Genomic DNA, 19,083 nt, shown 5'->3' with positions numbered 1-19,083 from the left:
TGAACAAATTTAGGGGTAAGGCGATCATCAGCCTATTTAGTCTCCACCTGAGGTTTTTCACTTCAGACACACCCACGACATAGCTTAAGGGCTCCAGGAGCCTTGGAGATGTAACCTTAACTGCACAGAATATTTTGAAGACAGAAAGAGGATAATCACAGGATAAGAAAGTGCAGGAATATTAAGATGGGACACATTGTTATGCCCAAAGGACAGTCTCAACTAAATTTGCTATTATAGGTTTTGCTTCCATTTCCTTTTAGGCTAATTACAGATATATTTTTCCTTAGTAACAAGATACACCTGAAAATTATGTATGATTCTAAACTTTAGAAGAATTAGTGTTTATCAGTCAAGACTTTGAGGCCCATATATTTCCCAGGTTTGCATTATTTAATTCCCCATGAACATGTTGATGTTAACAACAACAACAAAAAAGACAGGATATTTCTATATCAATTGTAAAACTGTTGGAAAGAGTAGACTATTCTTTCCCAGCTCCAACTACTTACCAGTGATCAGCATCTGCTCGTTCAAATGGTACTAGATGTTGGCACAACTCCATCATAGCAAAGTTGTATTAGCAGTGCCTATAACACACTAGCCTTGACAATAGAAAGATTAGCAAGATTAGAATGTCACAGTTATTGACAAATATTCATCAAGTAATACCTCTCTTAATAATATTGCTCAAGTAATACTGCTATTAACAAAGGGCAAAGTAAGTCCAGGAGTTTCTGCTAACTGTGTTTGAATTGACTTTTCAGTTGTAGAAGGTGGACTTTCAGGAGGACTTAATTGTTTCAGACACTTAGCAGTCCAGACAGATATGCTAAAGAAAAAAAATATATATACCTTGTTCTCAGAATGCTTTCGCCACCTTCTTCCTTAGGAATCAAGCAGAGTAATGATTACACACATACCTCATAATTCCAGCTTGTCATAAGCCTAAGCAACTGCAGATTCTTACAGATATTTTTTCTCATATTATCATAGACAATCTGATTACAGGCAAGTCAACAGCTATCAATACTTTAACACATGCAAGCTAGCAGTAATGACTGTGCTATGCATAACTTAATAAATCATTGTATTTCTCTTGAATACCAAATGGTTCTTCCAATAATATTATTGAGACTGAGATAATACAAATTTATGTCAAGTTTGGTTCCTAGAACCAAAGGAAACAGGGTTTTTTCTACATTAGTTCTTGCATAAGTATTTTAAAACCTGCATGTTTCAGATATTTCCTCCAGTAGTATCCAAGCTTGCATATTTGTGTAATGATAATAGGCATCATAGTTATTTTCTTTTATTTTCCTCCTACCTCAGAATGGTCTTTTTGTGTTTACTACAATCCCTTTTGTGTTTACTACAATCCACTTGTCCCTGTCTTTAGATTTCAGTGATATCCAGTTATATTTTAAGTTTTGTCCAACAATTTTAAGTTTTGTTTCAGTGATATCAGCTATATTTTATGTCGTCCTGTTCAAGACCAGATTGAATAGGGCTTGAGACACTTGATCTAGTGAAAGGAGTCCTTGCCCCTGGCAGGCAGGTTGGGACTAGATGATTCTTAAGGTTCCTTCTAACCCACACCCTTCTAAAGTTCTGTAAAATAATGTTCACCTGTATGAAGATTTATCATATATAAACATATATTTCTATGCACTACTCAACAACTACAAAGAGGAAGTATTCATTAAATGAAAGTTATTCAGACAAAGAGCAAGTACAAACACTACCAAGTGAATGCAGATGCAGTCTGCATCTGTAACATCCTTTTCTCAACAGCAGCTATTTCTTCTGCCTTTGTTTCAATGAAACACCTGTAACATGTTTCTGTGTTCCCATCATGACAATTTAGGATACATTTATTGCTTATATAGATCTTGCCTATCAAGTAGTAGACATCTCATAAATATAATTATTCAGCTTTTCTTTACAAATATCTTAGATAGTTTTCATGTAGCTTGTTCAGCCACCATGTCAGTATACTACAAGTGCCATGACAGTGCTGTAATGCAGCTTTCTGAGATTGCCTCATTTGCGGCTTGGAATATTGTGCTACCATACTTACACTGGTAGCTATACCTGAGAGATCTCATTTATGTCTGGTCCTCACAATATGCATTTTATGAATTTCTATGTAGACAATACCCTCAGAGATACATCTTAATTGGGTCAGGGTACAGTGTATGCTGAATTTAAGTATTCACAGACACCTATTTCACCAATAATACTGCAGTGTAGTTCTAAAAAGCAATTTAATAAAGCCTTCAGGAAGAAAAAATATAGGCAAGTTAATATTCCACAAACCCATTCCTGTGACCTAGTCTTATGTAATGTAACTGCTCCTTGGGGATTATGAATTATTCTTCATGCATTCACTGACTTCTGATGCCATGTTTTTCAGTAGAAATCCCTTCTTTTATACCCAAGACCTCTTTAATAATAAACATTTCCCATCTAAAAAAGAAATAAAATATATGCTTTAAAACACTATGACTATAACCCAGATATCTTCACATGATAGTGTAATATAATTTGAAATAGAAATAGAGGAAAAAAAAAAACATGCACATCTTGCATTCATCAATGAACTTTACTATACAGAACAGTTTGTAGATACGATAATTATATTAGCTTCCCAAGAAAGACATTTTTCTTAAAAAGTGATTAAGTGAGGACATTTAATAGAAAGGCACCAAAAAATTTCTATAATTCCATTATTGCTAGAAAGAACATGTACTGTATGCTTACCCTCCACAGCAAACTTCTTATCTCCATTATGTTGTACGATGAAAGTTTTAAAAGGTCAGTCGGTGTTCATGCTCATTTATCTTCATTCTCATTTACTTCTTTGCTTTATGTTCTGCAAAAAATCTTCAAATGTTTTCCTTATTTATTTGCTTTACATCATCAATTCCACAAAGAAAAAGTCAAGTGGCAAGATAATAGATAAACAAAGGTGATTGGAGCAGAACATTATCTAAGACTGATAAAATACAAGTCTCTGTTGAGGTAATAAAAGCTCTAAAAATGGTATTCAGCTGGCATAATGTCTAGAAAAACAAAAGAGGGTTATAGTTATTCTGCAATATCTCCTCTCCACACCACCCAATTTTTACACTTTTCCCCTGTTCCAATGTGGGTCCTTCGTGGGTAGTGAGTCTGACAGGGCCCTGCTCTGGGTCTCCGTGGGTTGGAGCTTTCTCCAGCCTGCTCTGGGGTGGGGTCCTTCATGGCCTGCAAATGACTATCTGCTTCTCCATGGTCCTCCATGGGCTGTGGGGCAACAACTTCCTTCATCCTGGTCTTTTCCATGTTCTGCAGGGAAATCTTGGCCTTGAAGCTGAGAGTGTCTCATCCCTCTTTTTCTCCTTTGACCTTGGTATGTTCAGGTATGTGCAGGGCTGTTTCTGTCATTTTTTTTTTCACACTCTCACAGCTGGTTTCTTAAAAATAGTATCACAGAGGCATTGGAAGTATTACTTGAGCTCAACTGTGTCTGCAAGAAGATCCACTGGATCTGACTTTACCAGATGGAACTGGCTGTACCTGCGATGGGGCAGCCCCTCTCCTCTTTTCTCAGATTTCACCCCAGAACTGCTACCACTGCGAACACTTGGACAAATAAACGAAATACAAAGGCAGGAAACAAAGATCACAGTTCAGCAACAGAATCTGCTGAGGAGTTCTGCCTGTTTCAGAGAGGTCAGGCCTATGACAGAACTTTCCTTATTCCCATTACTTTGTTTTTGGGCTTAATTACCTAAAGAATGTTACCTAGAGAAGGGATGAACAGTAGTAGAGTTGTTCAACTGCTTTGATAAGATTCCATTAGGGACTCTCCAGTAATGGCTGTAAAGCTCCAGAACTGTGTCACCAAGTCCTTTAAAGGGGCTTACATTTTTGCAGGGTTTTTACATACCCTGATTTAGATGCAAGGAAGAAATACTGACAAGATATTCTCAAGAGATCAAAACAACAAAAACTTTACCAGCAAACTTCAGAAAATCAGGGAACTCTGGCAAAAGTTTAAAGCAATATTCAATCAACATTAAGCATTTAAAAAAAACATTAATTTAGCAAGCTCTAAGCCCATTCAACTTAGGAAATTTTAACATCTGAATTTAAGTTACTCAGACTTCATGAAGAATGAATTAGAAATAGAAAAGCACAAATATAGCTATCTGTCATGCTTCAGCTAATGTAAAATCCAAGGGAAGGTAGGCTCAAGACGTGCTTGTACTGTTCTTTGGCTTAAGTACCCTTGGCTTTCCTGGGCCCTTCCCCCAGGTGGGAGTTTTGGTCTGATGTCAGGAGCTGGGTTAGAGGCTCCAGGGGCAGGTGAGGAGCATTGCCTGCCAGGGCTTGGTGAGCATTGCAGAGGCTGAGATGCAGACCTTGGAGGGGTAGGGTGTGCAAAGCAGGGCATCACCTCACTGGGGCAAGGCCCAACCTTTCTACTCACACATGTGCCTGAAAGTTTCAAGACCAAAATCTCCTCCCAAAATCTCTCACAATTGTAGATAACCAAAATTGTTGAAGCGTTAAAATATAAACCATGTCTGATTTCAGGAGTGCAAAATAAACACTATCTATTTGTGAAATTTGTCTTTTGCCAAATTTTGCATTTCTGATTATTTGGTGTCACAGCTAATTGATCTCAGAAGCATTTCAGCTCTCTGTGAAGCTCATAGGGGTTGCAGCTGTTTAAACAAGGAAGATGTTGAGATATTTCTTAAAATTTTATTTTTTAAAAAAAGGTTTCCTTCCTTCCTTCCTTCCTTCCTTCCTTCCTTCCTTCCTTCCTTCCTTCCTTCCTTCCTTCCTTCCTTCCTTCCTTCCTTCCGCCACTTCCTTCCGCCACTTCCTTCCTTCCTTCCGCCACTTCCTTCCTTCCTTCCGCCACTTCCTTCCGCCACTTCCTTCCGCCCCTTCCTTCCTTCCGCCCCTTCCTTCCTTCCTTCCTTCCTTCCTTCCTTCCTTCCTTCCGCCCCTTCTTTCCTTCCTTCCTTCCTTCCTTCCTTCCTTCCTTCCTTCCTTCCTTCCTTCCTTCCTTCCTTCCTTCCTTCCTTCCTTCTGCCACTTCCTTCCTTCCTTCCTTCCTTCCTTCCTTCCTTCCTTCCTTCCTTCCTTCCTTCCTTCCTTCCTTCCTTCCTTCCTTCCTTCCGCCACTTCCTTCCTTCCGCCACTTCCTTCCTTCCGCCACTTCCTTTTTCCACTTCCTTCCTTCCTTCCTTCCTTCCTTCCTTCCTTCCTTCCTTCCTTCCTTCCTTCCTTCCTTCCTTCCGCCACTTCCTTCCTTCCTTCCTTCCTTCCTTCCTTCCGCCCCTTCCTTCCTTCCTTCCGCCACTTCCTTCTGCCACTTCCTTCCGCCACTTCCTTCCTTCCTTCCTTCCGCCACTTCCTTCCTTCTGCCACTTCCTTCCTTCCTTCCGCCACTTACTTCCTTCCTTCCTTCCTTCCTTCCTTCCTTCCTTCCTTCCTTCCTTCCTTCCGCCCCTTCCTTCCGCCCCTTCCTTCCTTCCTTCCTTCCTTCCTTCCTTCCTTCCTTCCGCCACTTCCTTCCGCCACTTCCTTCCTTCCTTCCTTCCTTCCTTCCTTCCTTCCTTCCTTCCTTCCGCCCCTTCCTTCCTTCCTTCCTTCCTTCCTTCCTTCCTTCCTTCCGCCACTTCCTTCCTTCCTTCCTTCCTTCCTTCCTTCCTTCCTTCCGCCCCTTCCGCCCCTTCCGCCCCTTCCGCCACTTCTTTCCGCCACGTCCTTCCTTCCTTCCGCCACTTCCTTCCGCCCCTTCCTTCCGCCCCTTCCTTCCGCCCCTTCCTTCCTTCCTTCCGCCACTTCCTTCCTTCCGCCACTTCCTTCCGCCACTTCCTTCCGCCACTTCCTTCCGCCACTTCCTTCCTTCCGCCACTTCCTTCCGCCACTTCCTTCCTTCCGCCACTTCCTTCCTTCCTTCCGCCACTTCCTTCCTTCTGAATCAATCACTCTTTTCTTAGACAATCTTTACCTGAAGTTCATATGAACTGAAAGGATCAAGCATGCAAAGTACATTCATACCTTTGACAGAAGTAGAAAATAATCTAAGAATCTATTTTGAGGACTGAGCAGGAGGATGCAGTGGTAATGACTGATTGCACACAGTTCAGCCTTGATTCTTTCTTCATACTAAGAACTAGACTGGGCAGCACAGAAAGAGCACAAATGTTTCTTTTAGTTCAGTTCACAAAGCTGTGCTTATAAAGTGAGCATATCTGATTTATATTTAATCAGCTGAATTTCATTCTTTTAGTCAAGAGTCAATTATATGGCTAGAGGTTTTAAATAAGCTTATGCTTCTTAAGTAGAACTAAAAGGTGCTAGATATTGGTTGTCCATAAGAATACCAAGTTTTAACATACAGTTCAGTCATACACAGGAATATTTATTATCCATTATAGTGGATGAGAGTCAATGAAAATTTTTCACATTTAGTCATTTAAATTTTGGATTTGAGCAATTCAGGTCAGTTGCCTTGGTAAAAGTTATTCTCATTTGAGATTATACCTGACAGGATCTACAGAAGACTGATGCTGTCCTGGATTGCCAGCTGAAGTCAGTACTTTCAAAGATAATAGATGCCTAATTTTTGTTAACAAGGTCTGAATCTAAATAGGAATCAGAGGAAGTCAGTTGAGTAAGTCAGTTCATGTCAGTTGCTTAAGCACAAACATAAATTGCTATTGTAACAGCAACAGAATATTCAAGCCATCTAGATAGATATATGAAGATATAAGTCAAATAAGGTACAAGAAAGAGATATACACTAGGGAGATTCCTAAAATTTTTGACCTACAGTTACCAACCAGATAAGAACAACTTATGAACATTTAAATAGTGCCATAATTCTGTGTTTGATTTCAGTAAACTGAACTGTCCCATACAAAGTAATTGAATTCCTTTTAAGATACACATTATCACTTCAAATTCCACACTTAATTAGCTGTATTGAGAAATGCTGTGTGTGCCAATGGGACCAACCAGCTGAGGAAATACATGCAGGGCCTTCACCAGTTGGTTCTTCAAGGGAATGAGAAGGGCATCTCTACACAAAGGGCAAATTGCCTATTTTAACTAACAGTGCCACTTTAAAGCCTACTAGGAGTGACATACAACATCACTTAAGGTGAGACTTTACCAGTTACTGCAGAATTTGTCCAGTTAGATGTATGTCTATTACAGATAAGCTAAGCAATGTTTACATTAAATTTGATCAGCTGTTGTACATGTTGATGGAGAGTCGGAGTTCTCAAGTTGTTTTTCAGGCCATGATGTTGTTCCTTAGTGCTGCACTATCACTTGTTGTGTATATTTGAACTTTCCTTACCAGTGCTTTCTTCTCCCCACACTTCTACAGCATCATTCTTCACAGTCCTTTTCATAACATCTCATCTGTTATGCAGAACTCATTTCTGTCTGATCTGGACCAGTATCACACACACCAAGTGCAGGTGACCCTGAATTCTCTCTTAATTGCTGTAGCCTTCAATGCTGCTTCAATATTCTCCCTGCTTTAATACTATGAGTGACAGAAATTGTGACAACAGAGAAGAAAATCAGCCTTCAGAAGAACTAGCTGCTAATTCAGGAAAGTGAATGGGACTTAATGGAATTATGGCAAAGGATTAGTGTCCCTGATATTAATACAGTGTGATCTTAAGAACTGGGAATAAAAGAAAATCCCAAGGTATCAGGGGTGAAAGCATTAATTCTTTAGGCTTCTACTTTCTTTTATAGTTTCTCATGTAAATTGCTCAAGAAGAACGACTGATATTCAGTCTTCTAAAAGATGCTTAGGAACTGTTAAGAACATTTATTTTCAACTATGATCTCTCTATTGGCTCTGTAGTTTCCTTCATACCTCCTCCCTTTTTAATCTATGGTAAAATATCAGCAAGACTGATCCTGTTAGCATTCAAAAATACATAATCACGGAGTGATTATATGCGGTACTTTTTATTAAGAGCTCTGGGCATAGGGGTATATTCAACCCAAATCTGACTCCGACCATACATCCGAAATGATAATGTTTTATACTCTATCGTTGCATAACTTTCATGTTAATTATTAAACTTATATTGTTCTATTGTATACATAAATTTAGCCCCTCTCTGAATTTCCAACATAGTTTCTCACTATTCTTCTTATGGTTATATAATAATTACATTTAATTACTAAACAATCATCACATCTAACAGTTATATAATTTATCATACTGCTTACGCAGGTGCAGTTGATCTGGGAAAGCACAAAGCCTAACATTTTAGATTCTATCTTTAACTTTTTCCAGGGTTCCACTATCAATCCCATAGAGATGGTGAGTTTCAAAATCTGTTAGACCATAACAGCTGGTGTTGGGGCACTCAGTTTTATGTACAGGCACTGGCACAAAATAACAGAAGGAAGCACAAATGCTTCAGTATTTTCTTTTGGGCTGTGTAGGAAGAATGATCAATAACCTATACTGTACAAGCTATAACTCAGTGTTCTAGTCTAATTAAAAACACAAAAAAGTCAGGTAGAAAAAAGCAGGAATTCGACAGAAACATATGCTAATGTTCATCAAGGGCAAGTCTCTTTTTAAAACCCATTGCCAATTTTGTTCTCCTTACTCGTTTTCTAATTAGGCATCTATCACAAAGAATAATGTTTGTAAATTTCCATGGTGCCAGGAAAGCTGAAGTAAAGATGACATAGAGAAACATATTGTCACACTACCCAGAAAGTTAATAATCTCAGAAAATATGCTGGGGAAAAAGCAAATTCAAAGAAAAGGCTCAAGTTAATATTCTCTCTCTCTATGACCTGGAGACTGGAGAAGTGCTAGAACAAAGTATGGGAAGTAATGAACACAGGATCTTGTTTTTGTAGAAACCCTAATGGTTAAATTTTGAAAATATTTATTCTAAAGAGTCTTGTCTATTTACAAGATTGGTAATTTAAATAACAGAAGTTTTTGATAACAAATGCTGTATCATCTAATACGAATCCCACAAGCACTCTTACCCCATTCTAAAATAATATTTTGTACCTAGCCTAAAGATTATTTTTCCTCTTTAAATATTTCATGTCATTCTTTGTTCCTTATTTTGTAAATTCCTGAAGTCAAACATGGACAGCTTATTTCTTTGATGTCTTTACCCACCTATAGAGCACCAAGCTGACATTTCCAGTAACCAGCAACCTGTATTTTCCAATCTAATACACACAGTGAGAGTATTGTGTCTGTGTGACTCAGTAAAGATGCCAGCATTTTGTTTTGTAGCAGGTGCTGACTTTATTGATTCAATTGGTTCATTTGCACCTTTGCAGTGAAAGTAATATGAATGTCCTGCTACACAGTTATAGTTAATGAGATAGTTCAACTCTACATCTGTTTAATGCACTTTGGAAACTGCAGACGGCAGAGCTGAGGAGCAGAATCACAAGAGAGAAAAAGATTGAAGGCACTTGCGTTATTGTTGAGGTTTCTTGCTATTTGAATTTTAGAGATTTTTTGGAGATTCTTATTATTCATCAGTTTCATATCCCAATCAAGTACATGCTTCATATTTTAATGTACTCTTGTATCTGAGTTCCATAGTATGTTTGAACTATATTAGTTTGCAAAGATATAGACTGTTCATTTCATCTAGTCTATTTAGAATAAGTCAATTTTAATTTGCATTAAACAGGTCTTTGATAATGAGATTCTCTTCAACATGGCTTTCCATTTCCTTACAGTCCTGTAGTGCCTGACAAGGATATTTTTGGCAATTATGATTTAATTAAATATTCCCTAAAGAGTTGCCATATAAAGCAAACTCATAAAAAAACTGACAGCTACTTAAAATCAATACTCTTGGAAGACATAATTCCCACAATTCTCATCAAAGTCTTGGAAGAAGGCTTTGATTTAACTTGGATTATAACATGGGATGGAAAGTTAAACTGTGTTGTTGTTTTTCACAGTCTCCAGAAATGTCATTATAAAACATATCAGAAGCTTACTATTACCAATAAATATATACCTAAAGAAAGCTTATCTTTCACCTGTATTTGTATTCAGCCCTATGTTCTCATGGGGCGGGAACTCTAATGTCTGCTTGTTGCTCAAACTGCACCTACTAAAATATTCTTAGTTGAAAATTATCACCTTTTTTTTTCCACTGAAAATACATTTTTGCAGCATGAAAGAGAAGGTAGAGAACAATGAGTATGAAGTATCAGTCTTGTGTAAGAGTGTGATAATCTAAAAGTGAAAAAAATCCTCTAAATTTTAATTAATTCTAAGAAGTAGTCCCAAATTATGACTTGCTTTGCTTTTTCTTTATTTCCAGTGAAGGCTATCCTTTTACCTTCTCTCTTCTTTTTTCTTGATTAATTTGGTAATTTCAATTTCCTTATACAGATAAATTTGCTTTTCAAACAGACAATTTTCATTCTTCTAAAATGAAGAATGCTGTATACATTTCTCTTTACTGTGTAAATGCAAACAATATCAGGAAAAATAAATGGGGAAAAAACCTAACTGAAAAAAAAGGAAATTTATTGTCTTAAATTGTGGGCATATTTTTGTATTATGTTAGGACTTTCTGCTAATGAAAATTCTGCTTTGATTTAATATCAGCCTTTGACATTTCCCACTGTTAACCTTTTTTCATCTTTTTAAATGTGGTCTTAATTTCATAGGCACTAAACTAGAAGGATCACTAAGATTTGAGGAAGTTCTCAAGATGACAAAAAGTCTTTGCTCTTGAAGTCTAGAAAAAACTTGCCTATCAGAAAATTGTCTAATTCCTTCTTAACACTCTTTTGTTGGAGTATTGGCAGATTCCTTGATATTAGTTTGTAATCCTTCCCAAAATTTTGGATTTCATTTTGCTGAACCCTTGATACAGAATTTTCTGATGATGACTTATAGAGATGAGTTGCTTAAAAAAGTATTTTTCAATCTGCTTCAAATTTTCTGTCTTCCAATGTAACTGAACAACCACAACTTCTTATGAACCATTTTGAATAATGCTATTTTACCTCCTCATCTACACCATACACCAAACATGCCTGTTTTCTCTTCTTTACCTGCTGCTCTAGCCTTTGCAGGATCTCTGCAATTTTAGCTACCATTCCAAGCAGAAGATTGCAACATCACATTTACTGGGGATCTGTATATGTTGTCCTTATTTAGAGAATGTGAAAAATGTAAGTGAATTCATGCATTAACTAAAAAAGGGCAGGAAATATTCAATATCCATACTGACATATCAACACCCACAGTGCTATATGAACAGATAGGAGTCTCAGCTGTGAGAGGAAAACTAACTCATTATCTCCATTTCAAGATGAATAAACCTTAGTATCAGATGCTTTATTTTCAAAAAAGACACACTGAACTCAAATGAGAAAGAAATGGAAGAGAAACAGTATTTTCCCACAAAGAATCTGCAAATTGCATTAACAGCACTGCTAATTCTAACAAAAAAAGGGGAAGGCTTGGGACAATACCCAAAGCCCTGCAAGTCATTGCATGTCATAGGCAGGGACTTGCAAAGGTAACCAGCCACAGGGAATACTACTGAAACTTCTGTATTGTGTATTGCATCCTATATATCAAATGCTAAATAAGAGAAGTGAGAAACTGGAATTATAGAGAGTAAGGTCTGGGATTGTGGATGGCTCTTAATATCAGGAAATATCATTACTTGATGGTATGGAAAAAACATCAAGATTAATAATGTTACTACTGGTATTTACATCATTTTATGGTGGTGATGAGAGCTGACTACAGGTAAGTATGAAGTTTCCAATGCCAAAAGGAGAGCAATTTTATTCGTAAATTGTGCAAAGAATTAAATATTTTATTATAAGCATTTGAATAATAGAAGTGTGATCCATCTGTCAAGATGCTGAGCTTCCAGAGAGGAATGTAAGATATGTCTAGGCAGACATTTTTAACTGAGATAGTCACTGAGTTTCCTGGCAGCAGAGAGAAATGGGTACATGTGGGAAATAATTCAAGTCAACTTAATAAAAATGTTTAAACCAGGTCAGAGTAACTGTCACCTGAACATAGTCTCATTTTACATAAGCCTTTTTTGCATGATTATTTTAAATAAAGTACTTCTGGCTAGAGAGGAGAGAGAGAAGAAAAGTGATTTGATTTTTGTGACCCCTCAGTTCCACAATTGCGAATAGTCACTCGGAGTTGTCTCCAAGCTATGGAAATTTTGCATGAGTTTATCAAGGGATAATGAACATTCGTACTGTACTAGTATATTTTTGTATCTAAAAGAGACAAAGATTCAGAATAAACTCTGTGTCAGGTAAAAAATTCAGGAATATTTTACAATAACATCATATTACAGTAACATAACATAGGTCTACATTCTGTGGCTTTCACAGCTCCATTAGGTCAGAATTTGACATTTACAGAATTTTATGAACCATATCTGTACATTCTAATTTTTCTTGCATGAGTTCCTTTACTCTGGAAATCCATGGCTCATCAGGTTCTTTGGTGTGTTTTTTTTTTAGGTTTTACTTAAACCTCAAAAAAAACTCATTCCTAAAAGTAGGAACGCTTTAAGAACTGCAAGCCTCTGTCAGTATTTAAATGCTGTTAACTTCAGCAGTTGAAAATAGTCCCAATGAACATGTGGATGGTGACAGACACAAGACAATCCTATCTCCAAGAGCTGAATTTTTATCCCACTTGCCAAAGGGGAGTCTGCATGGCAGCTTTTCTACTTCAGTGCAGGTGTCTTCCCCTCTGCCCACGGCTGTTGTGCATGACAGATGGATCAATAATGCAAAAAAAAGCAAATTCTGAACTCAGAATTTAAGAGTGTTTGATGGTGATTTCTGAACAGAAAACCAGTTTATAATATTTTGATTATCTGAAACTTCTTGATTTTTCTGTTTAAGGATTTTAAATTGGGAATAATCTTCTGTTACAATAAAGACTCAAAAGAGGGACTCCTCAAACACTGAGTAGCTGTTGTGCAAGATCACTTTGCTCAAATTAAGATGTAAACCATCTGGCAGGTGTCTTGTACCTGTCGTTGGGGATGGAGATCAAGATAAAGACTCTTTCTGAGCAAGGTTTTAATATACATATCTATAAATCTTAACTGTTTGGGATTTGGAGGTGTCATTTTTCACAGAAAGCTTCTTGTATCTTGTAATTTTCATCAGCCTAGATTCTGAGATCTCATCCCAAAGAAAATATACAAAACTGTTATATTTAACACGTGTGAGTCTAGTAAAACTTCTGTGGGTCAGAGCCTTGTTATGTACTTCTTCCACATTTTTAATGACTGATATCTGTTTCTTACCTGTCCTAATGCCAGTGTAGAAGTTCTTTTTCTTCCATCTTTCTAATCAGCTCCCAGAGACAGATTGAGATATTATAAATAAAGGTTCCACTGGAAGTTTTCAGTTATGAACTGACTCCATGAGGTAAAAAAAAAAAAAAATAAAAATTAACAATTTTCAGTTAACGATCCAAAACTTTACAGGTCATTTTCCAATTGCTATTTGATCTTTAATCAGCTTTTAGGTGAGCATAAAATTGGTATTAAATAACTGGTCTCTGAAAATATTTATTAATTGCAATCTTCAGTTGAATATTTTAATTCCAGTAAAATCTCATGTTAACTCACACTCCCATTCCTTTAGCATTCATTGATTGAACTTTTCTAAGTTGTCTTGCTTTCTGAATATACAAGCTTCTTTGATGTATGTCATGAGACATGTCAGGCAATACAAGTATGAAATGAAACTAATTTGATTATATTTTCCTAAACTAATTTCCTTCCTTCCTAAACTAACTTCATTCCTTTCTTCCTTCCTTGTCTCCCCTACACACAGCAGTCCAAAAAGAAAACTCTTCTCCATTTCCTTATTTTCTTCTGCTATGTTTTGGCATGTTGTGAATTTGTTTTTTCTTGTTGCATAACAAATTCTATGAGTTTCCATGAAGATATAGTTAAGATATATTGAAATCAAGAGCTATAAATTTTTATCTCTGTCATACATTTTCTATGTGTTCTGGGCTGAACCAATATTGCTGTTTCTTGTTTTGCCCTAGTAAGTTTGTCATGCTATTTCTTGTAGACCTACCTGTTTTGTTTTATTCTGTTGGTAACATTTCAAGTGCAAACATAAATTCCACATATTCAGTTTGTCCCACCAGTGCCCTGCATCAAAAGCTGTAGGAAATTTCAGAGATCTGATTTGACACTAAGAAAATAATTAAATACCAACTCCCTGGGTCATCCTATACAATCTTCCCCCCAGCACCCAACCTGCCCCATTACAAAAGTCATTTTTTGAGAAATAGCAGAAGGAACCTATTTCAGCATGAGTAAATTAATTTGGGTACCTATATAGAACACCACATTGTTTTAAAAAGCTTTCAAATTATAATTGTAATATGTTAATAAACGTAAAGATTAAAGTCAAACCAGAAAATATTTACCCTTTTCAATATATGTAAAGGTATTCTGTGGTAAGTTCCTTAAACAATCATGTTGATCTAGCAAAACTATTTTCTCAGCTTTTTCTGAAATACAATAACTAATTAACCCAAATGCATTGAGCATTTTCTAGCCACATCTGAGGCACATATTTTGCATGTGCTGTAAAGGCTCTTCTTTCAGTACAAAAGACAATAATATGAATATTTCTACTAGAGTGTAAGAAAACAATTTAAAAAATTATATACCATTGATGTAACACTTGTCGTAATTGTATAATGTTTTAGAGTGAAAATTAATCTGTTTGGTAAAGAAATATCATACATACAATTATGTGGTACATAAATACCTTGGTTCACTAGTCTGGAAATTAACTGAAAAAAAGGAAAATATTTTTGGAAGAAAAAATGGAAATCCAACCAAAAACATTTAAATGCCTTCAAAAATGTAAGTTTTCATGTGTCAGTTTTTATTTTTTGTGTTTTGAAAGTCTCAGGGTAATGTAATTTTAATCAAAGAGCATTCAGGATTTCAAGTTAAAGATGAAAATTTAAAGTGAAAACAACTTCAATAATTGAAACCACAATTCATGTAGAACATAGCTATGAAAACAGTTCTGTTTAAAGATTTTGAAGATGAAACTATTTAAGCTTACTGAAAAGTTAATGTGAATTAGAAAGTCATTAGATCACTTGTGATTTAGATTTTCAGGACATGTAAAATGTAGGTTTTCCACAGCAAAGGTGACAAATCACAGTTATTTTGAAACTTTTTACCAAAACAAATCAAGATTTAAATGTAAGGAATTGACAGTCTGGGAATTATCTATCCCTTACTCTCTATGAAAGCTGATAATACTTCTAATCAGCTTAACTAAAGCTTTGTTTGATTTTTTTAATTTTTTTTTTTTTTTTTAGTCAAGGTGATGTCCATTTTTTGTTTTGGTTGGTTGACTTTTTTAGTATACATTTGTTAAACACTTCTCCATTTCCCAGCTGCATCTTGGCTTAATGAATCTCAGGCCATTAAATTTGGTCTGAATTTGCATGAAAGTTTGCAAGAGAGGAAATACGATATTTGTCAAATGTGGATCCCCTGCCTAGCTGGGTGGTGATGTGCTTCCAATAGGCTCTGTCTGCTCCTTTGCCAGCTACAAGCCACTGCTGAAAAATGCAAGGAATTCAATTCATCAGAATAATGCTCATGTTGATGAAGTGACATGTTAAAATCAAGCCTGTATTTCCACTGCTCTACTTTTTATTCTTCTTTTAGATAACCATAAGTATTACTGACTAGATTTTTAGAAATCTCTTGTCTAAATATTGATATAGTAAAATCTGGTAATTTTTAGTTAACAGAACACTGTATGGTCCTTTAAAAGGAGAAACAAAAATGCTTAAAATATGTTTTTGTGACTTTTTATTTTCTGAAACAATACCACATTAGGTGTGTGCAATTGTTATGTAAAATAATAATATTCAAATCATCATAATAATTTAATAATATATATTTAATCAAATGTTTGGTATATTCTCTTTGCCTATAAGCCGTGTAAAGAATGTAAAGATTGCCAGCTGAATAAAATTTCTATAAAAGAAGATATCACCCATAAAAATGTATGTGAATAATAAACTCACCAGTTAGTTTTAACAGATTCTTACAGTTTCTGCTAGGAAATTCAAATGTAGATGAGAAAATACCTCTTTGAAGTCTTTAAAGTTGTCCACAAAGAGTAATGTTTTACAGCTGCAAAGCACTGTAAACACACTAGAAACAATGGCATAATGGCTGTTGCTGTGAGAATCTATCCAGAAAGAAAATGCAAGCTCTTTAAAGACACTGAAGAGTATTTCTAAATAACCATAATACCTTGTATTACTTTAATGACTTCTATATTCACATGGCTTTAGATCCAATATATTGTGGTTATTAAAAATCTGTTCTAACATTATTCTCTGCAAACACAGATTGAAAATGTGATTGAAAATATATTGTCTATATAGTCTATGTAAGTTTAGATTGTTTTCCCTATAACCTTTCCCTGTACAAATAATCCACTTGACAGCTCTAGTCACAGGACTATGACTTGACTCTTTTACTGTATGTTTCAGAGGTTTGTACTTCACATTGCATATTACCTGGAAAATTTGATTGATCCAATTGGCAATTCTAGGTACTCCAGGGTAAACTACAAGCCTACAAGATTATTCTTTTAAAATATATAATTTATTGGAATGAAAACTGGCTGAACATCCAGACCAAAAAGTGTGATAATCAGTGTCACAAAGGCTAGTTGGAGACAAGTCAGTAACAATGCACCCCATGGGACAATACCATGTTCCATTCTGATTTAATTTCATTTTAATTTTCATCAATGATCAGGATGATGAGACAGAGTGTGGCCTCTGCAGGTTTGCAGTTGACACTAAGTGGGAAGAGTGGCTGATATGTCAGAGGGTCCTGCTGCCATTCAAAGGGACCTTGACAGGCTGAAGAAATGGGCTGACAGTGATGTCAGGAAGTTCAGCAGAGTCCTACAGCTGGGGAATAACAATCCCATACACCAGAATATGCTGAGGGTTAACTGGAGAGAAAACTACTTGGCAGAAACAGCCCTGGGCCTCCTGGTGGATCCAAATTGATCATGAGTCAGCAATGTGCCCTTGCCACAGGTAAGGTGTTAAGATCCAATTAGCGAGAGATGGTTCCACACAAATTAATGTGCAAACTAGACCATATGCCTAAGTCAATAATACAGAAACAATAAATGAGAGGTAGACAGGGGGGAGAGAGAGAAAGGCACAGAAAAGGATGGGGGAGAGATTGAGATGTCAGGCAGAAGATAAGCCACCATCCACAGATCTGTGGTCTGCAGTTGATCCTTCTTCACTCTGGTCTTCTTGGTAATGGCAGTCCCAAGGTAGTTCAAAACTTCACTATTTATGCATTTTGCAAACAGAGGAATTAATGCTCATTGGCTATAGAATTCCCTTATTCTAGTGGCTAAGTGATTCCCTTGCTTCTAATGTTAATTAGTCAAATCCTCAGCTTTTCTCTTCTTTTCACTGTACCTTTTGAGGAGATAGCTGCAATTTTCCCCTTCCAAATTTCCCCCTTTTGCCCAGTCCAAGCTGATTTCAGCTCAACTGTGGAGCTGATTTCCCTGTGACCCATAAATTCTGCCATTATCAGCAGTACATTTTTGCTCCTCAGCTTTGTTTACCTCCCCCTAGGCCTGAGATAACATTTGGACAATAGAACCACATATATCTTATCTCAAGTTCCCATCACTGGTGGCTTAACAGGGGGTGGGAGGATTTTGGTGGTCACAGATACCATCTGTCTCATAACAGTGGATAATTTCTGTTTGACCAGGGATGTGTGTACAACCAGCTGCTTCTTGACACAGTTGGCCATTGTGTGAATTTTGTGTGGATGCATTACCCAAGAAGTGCTAACCAGATCTGACCTCCCCAGACCTGGAGTTAGCACCACCTTGCCCCTCCATTCTGCACTTACCTCATGGCAAACTCCTTCTGTGGTAACTGTGTTTGATGCAGGCAATCACAGAATGGCAGAATCACAGAATCACAGAATCACAGAATCACAGAATGACCAGGTTGGAAGAGACCTTCAAGATCATCAAGTCCAACCCATGCCCTAAACACCTTAACTAAACCATGGCACTGAGTGCCATATCCAGTCTTTTTTTTAACATATCAGGGATGGTGACTCCACCACCTCCCCAGGCATGCCATTCCAATTTGTCACTCTTTTTGTGAAAAACTTCCTCCTAATATCCAACCTATATTTCACCTGATGCAGCTTGAGACTGTGTCCTCTCATTTGCTCAGTTGCTGCCTGGAGAAAGAGACCGACTCCCAGCTCACCACAACCACCTTTCAGGGAGTTGTAGAGCACGATACGTTCCCCTCTGAGTCTCCTTTTCTCCAGGCTAAACACCCCCAGCTCCCTCAGTCGTTCCTCACAGGGTTTGTGTTCCCAGCCCCTCACCAGCCTCGTTGCCTCCTCTGGATGCACTCGAGTGTCTCAAGGTGCCTCCCAAATGGAGGGCCCAGAGCTGGACACAGCACTCAAGGTGCAGCCCCACCAGTGCCAGTACAGGGGAAGGATGACCTCTCTGCTCCTGCTGACTACACTGTTCCTGACACAAGCCAGGAGCCATTGGCCTTCTTGGCCACCAGGGCACACTGCTGGCTCATGTCCAGTCTGTCGTTGACAACTGTGCTCTCTAAGTCCTTACAGAAGGCCAGTGTTATACTGGGCTGCATTAGGAGGAGTATTGATGACAGGGTGCAGGAGGTGATCCATCCCCAGAACTGGGGGATGGATCCATCCCCACACCTGGACTTGAAATAGCAAATAATAATAAAAGATCAGGAGCCTTGTCAGTTTACATATAACTAATGATTCTCTTGATCCTGAGTTTACAGTACGCTGCCCTGATCAGAAAGTATTTTTTCAAAATTTGCATATATAATTTATTTTGTTGATCAACACATTGAATACAGCTTCAAGAGAAAATATTTCTATTTGCACCCTTTGAAATCCTGTACATCAA

This window comes from Melozone crissalis, unplaced genomic scaffold (genome assembly GCF_028551555.1).
Source record: "Melozone crissalis strain CALT ecotype California unplaced genomic scaffold, PUWL_Pcris_2 ptg000002l_1, whole genome shotgun sequence".
NCBI lineage: Eukaryota > Metazoa > Chordata > Aves > Passeriformes > Passerellidae > Melozone > Melozone crissalis.
Note: the sequence above shows the minus strand (reverse complement) of the source record.